Genomic DNA, 10,052 nt, shown 5'->3' on the forward strand with positions numbered 1-10,052 from the left:
CCACTACTATGACAGCTAGGCTTGTGAGTGTTTGCTTGTGGGAAGGCTAAAGATGGTATGGTTCACTGCTGTGCTATGGTATATTAATTTCTTTGTTGCTATGATGGATTTGGTTTCATGGTGTTGAGATTTGGCTTTCTGGTGTATGAATAAATGTTTTGCTTCTGTCTTCTATATGGAGAGTCTGTTATAATTTTGATATTTGAGAGCTATGTTGGCATATTCATAGTTGCCATTGGAGCTATGAATATTGTGTTGGCACTACAATATTATTCTGAATATTCTAAATATTCAACTCAACTACAAAAGGACCTATGAAAGAAGATGCTGTCTACCTCCAGAGAAAGAACTAATAAATAGAAGTATGCATAATATGGTTTTATATATATTTATAAATCTGTGTCAAATGATGGCTTTCTCTAGTGCAGTGTAGGGAGGGAAGAAGATAGTTTGAAACTTAAAATGTAACAAAAATAAATTAAATTTTAAAAAAGGATCTACTCATGTTACTAACTCTTCTCAAATATCTTCAGTTGCTCCCTATTAATAATATCTAACATTTACATTGCACTTTAAGCCTTACAAAGTGCTTTCCAAATATTATTTCATTTTACCCTCACAACAACCCTGGGAGATTATAATAATAATGACTATTATTAATATTATTGGTGTTGTCATCATCATCATCATCATCATTATATTGTTATTCCCATTTGGGGCAGCTAAATGGCATAGTGTGGAGTGCTAGGCCTAGAGTTAGGAAGACCTGAGTTCAAATCTGTCCTCAGACACTTGCTGTATGACCCTGGCCAAGTCATTTAACCCTGTTTGCTGCAGTTCCTGTAATGTTAATGGTAATTTGAAGATCTTCCCTGCCCCTTAATAGGCTGAATGTAATCACATGGAACCTGCGGTGGGAGGAGTTTGTTGAATGGGTAGAGTAGAAAGCTGGGAGTCAGAGCAGTTAGAATGGAGAAAGGAGAGAGAATGCAGACAAGGAGACAGCTGGGCTTGTGTTTGTGGGAAGGCTTTGGGATGGTGTTGCTCTCTGCAGTGTTATTGTGTATAGATTTCTTTGGGGCTATGTTGGATTTGGTTTTCTGGTGTTGGGATTTGACTGTCTGGTGTCTGAATAAATGTTTTGCTTCTGTATTCTACGTGAAGAATGTGTTAGATTTTGTGATTCAGACTTATGCCGGCATATTCATAGTCACTGTGGTGCTGTGAACATTGCATTGGCTCTACATTCCTCATTTGTAAAATGAGCTGGAGAGTGAAATTACAAAATTTCTGTCAAGCAAACTTAAAATGAAGTCATGTAGAGTTGGACCTGATTGAAATGCCTGAATAACAGCAAAATTCCCATTTTACAGATGAGGAAACTGAGGTAAAGTAATTTGCCCAAGTTCACATAGCTAGTGAGTATTTGAGGCTGGATTTGAACTCATCTTCCTAACTCTAGGTCCAGTACTTTATTCACTGCTATGCTTAGATGCTACTTGTAAGTCTACTGAATAAAGTTCAAACCCATGTATTTGACATTCAAACTTCTTTACCATCTGATGTCATGTTACCTGATTTATCAGTCTCTTTTGCATACTCTATCCTCTAGCCAAACTAGATTTCTTTCTGCCTCTTCAACACACCTCAATATTATCCTTGGAGCTATGCCTTTGCTCATGGCTTTTCTCTATTCATGGAATGGCTTAATACTATATATTTTAATTTATGAATTTAAAAACATAATTCCAAGAAGGGGTCCATAGGCTTCACCAGACTACCAAAGGGGTCCATGATATAAAAAAGGTTAAGAACCTCTGCTAGAAACAGTAAAATCCCACCAGTTGAGTGTAGACTAACTCTTCCAACTTTCATTATTGGATGATGGGAAAAATTAATCATACCCATTTTCCTGATAGAAAAAAAAATAAAGTCGAGAAAGTCACTGAAGGTCATTGTAGGCTTAAGATTGTGCTTCAGGACTTGCATGAATAATGCATGGTGAAATGAGCAGTACCAGGAAAACAATTTATACTATAACATCAATAGTGTAAAAAGGGACAATTTTGAAACAAAAGAACTCTGATTAATGCAATGATTAGCCATCATTCAGAGATGAAGCATGCTCCCTATCTCCTGACAGAGAAGTGCTATATTAATATGAGACCCATGTTTGGGGATACAGCCAATATGGGGATTTATTTGACTTGAATATATTTATTTGTTACAAGGATTTTGTTTTTCTTTCTTTTTTTCCCAATGGAGAAAGGAAAAAGTAGGAGGGAGAGAAAGTAAATGCTTAATAGTTGAAAAACATAAAATTTAATTTAAAAATAAGATTACATTTGAGAGGACATAAGGGAGAGGATGGTTTTAAAGCTACAATGTAAGGTGTACCAAACTTTTCCAGAATCCTTTATTTTCACTAACAGCATTAGCTGGAAAAGCATTTATATGTAGAACAGGGCTTCTCCATCTCTGTGAATAGTAGAAAAACCCCTTAGCAATCTAATCTCTAAGAACAAAGAAGAGTCCCTAGACTTTTCAAACTGTTTTAAAAAATACACTCACACAACACACACACACACACACACACACACACACACACACACACACACACACACACACACACCCCACTGTTGAAAGGCATAGCAAAAGAAAAAAAAATCCCAGCAGAAAACTGGCATGCCCAGTGGAATCCTTGAGGGAAATGGGGTAAGTTTTAAAACTGAGAAAAAGCAAATCTAAATATTTAAGAAATGAAAATCCCTACCAGCAGAAGTATGTTCCATCTTGTCCCTTCTAAGCCCTTCCTCCCCATTAAACTCCCATCTTCCTCCAAGCCTTCTTCCCTTCTTCCCATAATTCCAGTTGCCTGCATCTTTTAAACTGGAGTGACCACATTCACTTCTATCATTCAGGTTTTCAACTAAGATCCAGAGAGACTTTTCCAGTTATCCCGTTGTTTTAAAACATCTCTGTGATTAATATACTGGAATATTATAAAATTTCAGATCAATAACTAGAGAGCTTTGGAACAGTAATGCCAACCCAGGCAAACCTCTGATAATATGGATAAGTGCTAATAGAGAATATACATCCTTCAATAAATTAGCCGTTTAAATTCATGGCCTGAGAAGACAATTAAATCAGTCAGGTATTTAGCAAGAGAAAGTGTGATATAATAAAAGCTCACATAATGAACTTAGCCTAGCTGACTCTTTGGGAAGATAAAAGATTTGATTTTCTTTTAGTAGCCAAGAAGACAGAGGGTAAAAAGTTATCATGCAGGTATTTCCATGAAATTATACTTATATGTGTGTACACATATATTTACAAATACACATACAGTGTTATAAAAGTCATTTCTATTTATACTATTTTTTTGGAGAGGGAGAAGGCAAAGCAATTGGGGTTAAGTGACTTGCCCAAGGTCACACAGCAAGTTAAGTGTCAAGTGTCTGAGACCAGATTTGAACTCAGATCCTTCTGAATTTGAACTCAGGTCCTTCTGACTACAGGGCCAGTGCTCTATTCACTGCGCCACCTAGCTGCTCCTAAACTGCTATCTTAAAACAATGCCTAACTTTCTTCCACCCTTAAGTAATCAGAATCTTATAATTATCATTACTGAGAAGCAGTATAATATAGTATATAGAGTACGATACTTGCAAGCACAGAAAACTTGGGTTTAAACCCTTCCTTTAGACACTTTGAATCACAGCATATGCCTAGAGCTAGAAAGGACCTCAGAGACTTTTTAGGCCAACCCCCTCATTTTACAAACGAGAAAACTGAGACCTAGGAAGGTTCCATGAGTTGCCCAGGGTCACACAAGTAAATTTCAGGGGTAAGATTTGAATCCAGGTTCAAAAATCTTCCTCTAGAATAAGTGATCTTTCCCCTGTACTGTGTATTTACTGGTTCTTACAGAGGCGGCCATGTGCCATGGATGGAAGCTGGGCCCCTTGGCCTCAGACACTTACTAACTGTATGATCCTGAGCAAGTTACTTAACCTCACTTAGCTTCAGTTTTCCCACCTATAATATGGGGATAGTAATGTACACAGAGTCTACCTCACAGGATTGTTGGAAGGCAAGTTTAACTGAGATAAACCATACAAGGCACTTTGAAAACCTCAAAATGCTGTATAATTGTCTCCCGGGGTTGATAAAATAGATGTTCACATTCATCTTTTAGGACAACATTTCTACCCTTCACCTTCTCTTTCTCTGCCTTATTTATTTTCCTGCAGCAAATCTGCATTTGGCTCAAATCACGTGTCAGTGGAGAGGATGAAAAAGAACTTTGTCTTGAGTCTGTTGCGACCCTTTTCTATGTGAACCTGCTGCACCATAGAGTGACTTCATGAGCCGAAAGAGCAATCTTTTGTACTTACACTCTGTAAAGCGACTCTCTCTCTCGGATCAAAACATGCTCTCTGGACTCTGGGGTGAGTCGCCTTCACTCCCCTCTCCTTCACTTTCTGCCCCCTTTACCTGCTCAGTGACTGTCAGCGGATATGAGCTTCTAAAGAGTTGTTATGGCAGCCCAGGGCCCTTTGGTTACCTTGAAAAGGGCATGAAAAGAGAAGCAGGGCTAATGTTTGAAGACCTGCCAGGGAAAGCTAGAAGTAGCAATATAAAAGCAGCATGCCCCCCAGTCCTTAGTTGTTCTTGCTCCTGGGGGTTTTCAACTTCTCTCCAGGTTTGTGTTGCACAGTGGAGGCTTTGTCTGAGTTCAGAAGGTCTTAGGCCATTCTTATTTCCACATGGAACATTTATATTAGCAGCTGCAGTGCCAGAAACATAATCGCATTGTGGTGACCCTGGGAATGGGCCCAATACTTTCTCTTCAGAACATCAAATCCTTACTCACAAAGAATCTTAACACCTAGAGAAAGACCAAGAGACTTTGCAGAAATAGGCATGCTGAATCCCACTTTTCAGAGGGGAAAGCTTTAGGCACATGGAAAGGGATGCTCAGGACTGAGGGGAGCTGTGTATTTGTGGGAGGTCAGATTCTTTGATATCCCCCTACATGGAGACAGTCCTTAGATGCTGCTGAGGTAGAATAGTTCTATACTCACCCAAGCTCTTCTGAAAATGCTTAATGCCTTTTCTGCAACCTCCTTGGGGAGGACCAGAAAATACCAGCATGTAGAAAATGGCGCTTGAGCTAAATCTCAAAAGAAACTAGAGATTGTAACAGATAGAAGTGAGGAGAGAGTGCATTCCAGGAATGGTAGAAGGCAAGCTAGGGGGCATGGTGGATAGAATACCACGCCTGAAGTCAAGAAGACTCATTTTTCTGAGTTCAAATCTGACCTTAGACACTTATTGGCTGTGTGACCCTGGGCTAGTCACTTCACCCTGTTTGCCTCAGTTTCCTCATCTATAAAATGAGCTAGAGAAGGAAATGGCCAACCACTCTAGTATCTCTGCCAAGAAAACACCAAATGGCATCATGGAGAGTTGGACATGAATGAAATGATTCAACAACAGGAGGGAAGTGTATCATATTATATAGAAAGCATGAGTTCTTATAACACTTTTTGTCCATATCCATACTCATTTAGCATATTTGCTGCCTTGAAATGTTAGTTTTCTTCTTGGTGTGTGTGTGTGTGTGTGTGTGTGTGTTGTATACCTTATTTTTAAAATTTTTTTTAAGCAATCGGGGTTAAGTAACTTGCTCAAGGTTACACGGTTAGTTATTTCTGGGTGTGGTGCTGAGTGTCTGAGCCCGGGATTCGATCTAAAGTCATCCCAACACTGGAGCCGGTGCTCTTACTTGCTGAGCCACCTGGCTGCCCCTATGTTGTATACCTTATTAAATGGATTGTGAGTTCTCAGGGATGAGGGCCACTTTGCTCTTCATCTCCCACAGAGCCTAGGACAGTGCCTTGCACAGAATAGGTGCCTTAATAAATATCTGAGGACTGACTGTTTAATAACAAGAAGTTATTTCTTTTTCAAGGTGTGCCAGCTCAAAATCAAAATAAAAAACCCTTGTCAAAGGGTTCTAACCTAAGAAGTGAGTGGGGGTCCTTGGCAGCTGTGGCAGGGGCAAGCTTTGATTCTCTTCCATCAAGGGACCATTTTCAGACTCTGGCCCCTAAAGCAAATGCTGATCTATTTGGAAGACACTTTAGCCTTCATGCCTAGCTTAAGGTTGGGTCCTGGGATAAGCCAAGTAGGCACAAAGCCAGGGAAGGGGCTACTCACACCTAGAAGAGAGTCATTACCCTGGGAATTACCAGTTGCTCATTACAGGAGCCCTGAACAGTTTGCTACTTTTGTTCTACTTCACAGCTCAATTGCAGTTGAGTTCACCAAGGATTCCTTAATTAATGTGTGGAAGTTTCTTTGAAGATAAAAGATATGTGGGTGGAGGGAGTTGGTGAGGGCTAAGAAACAGGTTTATTTTAAATACACTCTTTTCCCCCAGAGGGGTTAACTTGTCTACCACTGATGTGTTCCGGTTCAGAGACCGGTTCTGGATTTTAGAAAATGTTTTCAAAGGAGTGCTGCAAAACTGCACCATTTGTGCCTTTGAGCTGAAGGGATTACAATAGCCTCTCTTTAGGAGTCCAGTATTAGGCCCTAAGATTGGGTCCAATCAAATGGAATTTACATTGAGTAGCCAAAGGCAGAAACAAGTGGATGCTTCTGGTTTTATCCTGTGAAGGCTGCAAAGGGGCTTTTTTTTTTAATGTGGCAATGCAGTGTTCAGTCACTTTTTTTTAATACTCTTGAGAAAGTCACTCTTCTTTTTGGGGGTCTCAGTTTTCCCATCTCCAATGGGGAGATAATCAACCTAATTCCTGATGTTAGAGTGAGATAAATTTAATTGGTTGGTATCTGTAAAGATTTTGTAGCTCCACAAAAGACTATTTGAAGACTAGACATCCTATTTCATTAAAAAAAATTTCCATTTACTGTTTTTAAATTAAATTATAAAATTTCCATTTATGTGTTTTTTTTCTGTGTCACCCACATATCCCAACATATCCCTTGCCCCAATCCATCCCAGAGAGCCACTCTCCTCAAGAACAGAAAAGAGAAAACAAAAATATATCAGCAAAGCCAACCAACATCCTGAAAAAATCTGACCTCCTCTGCAAAGCCCTATACCCACAGTCCCCTTCTCCCTCCCTGCAAAGGATGGATGGAGGTCAGGTTTTCTTATGCATGCTTCTTCTCAAGGAAAGTTCATCTTATAGTCCCAAGAGTATTTTCAGCCTCAGATAAACATGCTGGGGTTTATTACCCAGATTATGAGATATTGCTGGATGGACATCTATCAATGTCATAATCTGGGTAATAAACATTCTTCATTCCCTTGGTCTTTTCTATGTGAATGGTCAAATTAAACTCTTTTCAGTGATTATGACACTCTTTCAGAAACTTCTGCCATATTCCACTGCTTGAAGCAACCTGTACAATGTCATCTGCCTGCAAGACTGTCTGGAGGACCATCGTCATCCATAGGGAATCCTTCTTCAGATTAAGCTCTAAGACATAAACACCTTCAGTGAGTTTAGGAATGGAGGGCCATCTGTCAAGGTTATTTCGGTTAAAAAAAGTTTTTTCAAAAAATCTTGAAAGGTCTCAAGAGACCTGAAATTTCTTTAACAGGGGACATTGGTTTTTCATTCCCAACAATAAATAATGCAGAGCACAAGGATCCTTGGGAGAAATAATTTGACTTAAATTCACATTAAAGTATAATTGTCTGATACAGAATCCTTTCCTAAGACCTGGTTTCAATAGGGGAGAAAAAGGAGGGAAGAATATGAGAGCTGGAAAATGGAGTTAGAAGTAGAAGGCACATAGGGAAGGGGAAGGGACCTAAAATGGCAGCTAATTTTGCCCAGGAGGTTTAGAATGAATTCCATTCCTGCCTGGTAGTTTTCTCTTTCATGACACCAGTCTACAAAAGAGAGTATGAATGCAGTATTATGAGCAGAATTATTCTTTCCAGCTTTAATTCTGCAGAAGGTAGATGCTCCAAATGAGGAAAGTGTCACCAGCACTATCTTCCCATTCAAAAGACTATTTTCACATGAATTAGATCAGAATCTATAGTTCTGTCCTAGAGTAACTCTGAAAATGCTATATAGTCTCAAAACAAACTTGTGATTACATCCGTTTGGGTTCATCTCTTGGCTATAAACCAAATATGTTCCAAAATGTTGTATGCTCCAAAATGTTGGGACATGATTTCAGGGAGCCTGGCTCACTGACTGCACATCTTTCCCCCTCTAAGTGCTCATTTTCCCTCCCTGCCCTTAGCTGGAAGTAATTATTCTCTGAACATGATTAAGGTCCTAGGCAGACACTTAAATGCTTGGTGTATCTTTATTCATATATCTGCTAATGGCCAGGCTCTTGTGCAAAATTTAACACCCATAAATCTGGGACAGCTCTGGAGGATTTAGTTTCAATAAATGAAAATATTTTTTGACAGCTCGGGACAGAAACAATCCTGCTCCTACATGCTCCATGTAATTTGAAAAGAAGCAGTGCCAGTTTTCTCCTACAAGATGCCTGACATATCTTGCTACTGGAATATGGCAGAAAGGTGGTAATTACTGTATTTAATTCTGTATTTAAATTCCTGACCTAGGGAATGGAGACAAAAGAGTAGAATGCCCTTTCTATGGGTTTTTACCAAACCATAGGCAAGAAACCCAAACAGGAAAAAAAAAAAGTAGTTCCCAAATGGTCAGTTTAGATATTTGGTGGATTTGATATATATTCTTTTAAAATGTGTTTATCCACTAAGTCATTCTATATTGCCCAAATTCTAGATGATTAGTTAGTGTGTACTTGCTGGCATGTTGCTTTTTTTATTTTTAGAGCTTATTTATATTAGAGTCTTTATATTATATTTAATACATTTATACATATATTATATATTTATTATCAGAGTTTTCCACTTTGTGTGTGCTATAATTTTACGTGTGGAATTGACTTCCCCATAATTAGTATAGATGCTCTCTTAACAAAAGTTATAGGGCAGCTAAGTGGTACAGTAGATAGATCAATGAACTTGGAATCAGGAAGACTCATCTTCATGAGTTTGAATCTGGCCTCAGACACCTATTAGCTATTACTCTAGACAACTCACTTAACCTTGCTTGCCTCAGTTCCTCATCTGTAAAATGAGCTGGAAAAGGAAAGGTAAAAAAAACTCCAATATCTTTGTTAAGAAAACCCCAAATGGGATCACAAAGTGTTGGACATGACTGAAATGACTGAACAGCAAACAACAATAGCAAAGGTTATGCCACCATATGTGACTTAATGAATAGAGGGCTGGACTCAAGAATCAAGAAGAACTGGGTTCAAATCCTGCAAGTCATTTAACCTCTCTGAACATACTTCCTCCACTTTAATAATAATAGCTAACATTTATATGGTGCTTTAAAGTTTGCAAAGTGATTTACATATATTATCTTATTTGATCCTCACAATAACCCTGTGAAGCTACCTAATTTTACAATGAGGAAACCAAGGCAGAGAGTAGTTATAGGACTTCAGCAATGTTGAACAGCTATTAAGTGTCTGACATAAAATTTAAATTTAGGTCTTTCTAACTCTGAGTCCAGCACTCTATCTATTATGTTATCTAGGGCATTAGACTGAATGTTCTCTAAGTTTCCTTCTTTTCCTAAATCTATGAACTATATGATATCCTTGTCTCTTGAAGTTCCTGGCAGCTAGGTGGCAAAGGAAATACTTCTCACCTGTAAGGTGGGAAGATTTGTTGTGAGAATCAAACTAAATCATTTTGCAAACCATGCAGTGCTATATAAATTTTCTTCAAGTTTCAATGACACCTCCTTCCTGTACAAACCCATCCTCCCTGCCTGTTAGAAGTGATATGTCTCATCTCAAATTTATCAGAGTACGTTTCTTCTTTGTTCTTCATCTTTTTCTGGTTCAACAGGTATTAGTGTAAAGGTGGTCAAGTCTAAAGACACTGTTCATAATCAGGGCTGACAATGATATGAAAACAGCATCAAGAAACCCAGGACCGGGGG

Source organism: Petaurus breviceps, unplaced genomic scaffold (assembly GCF_028583685.1).
Source record: "Petaurus breviceps papuanus isolate PSGF00001 unplaced genomic scaffold, PetGlider_PUasm1.0 77, whole genome shotgun sequence".
Taxonomy (NCBI): Eukaryota; Metazoa; Chordata; class Mammalia; order Diprotodontia; family Petauridae; genus Petaurus; species Petaurus breviceps.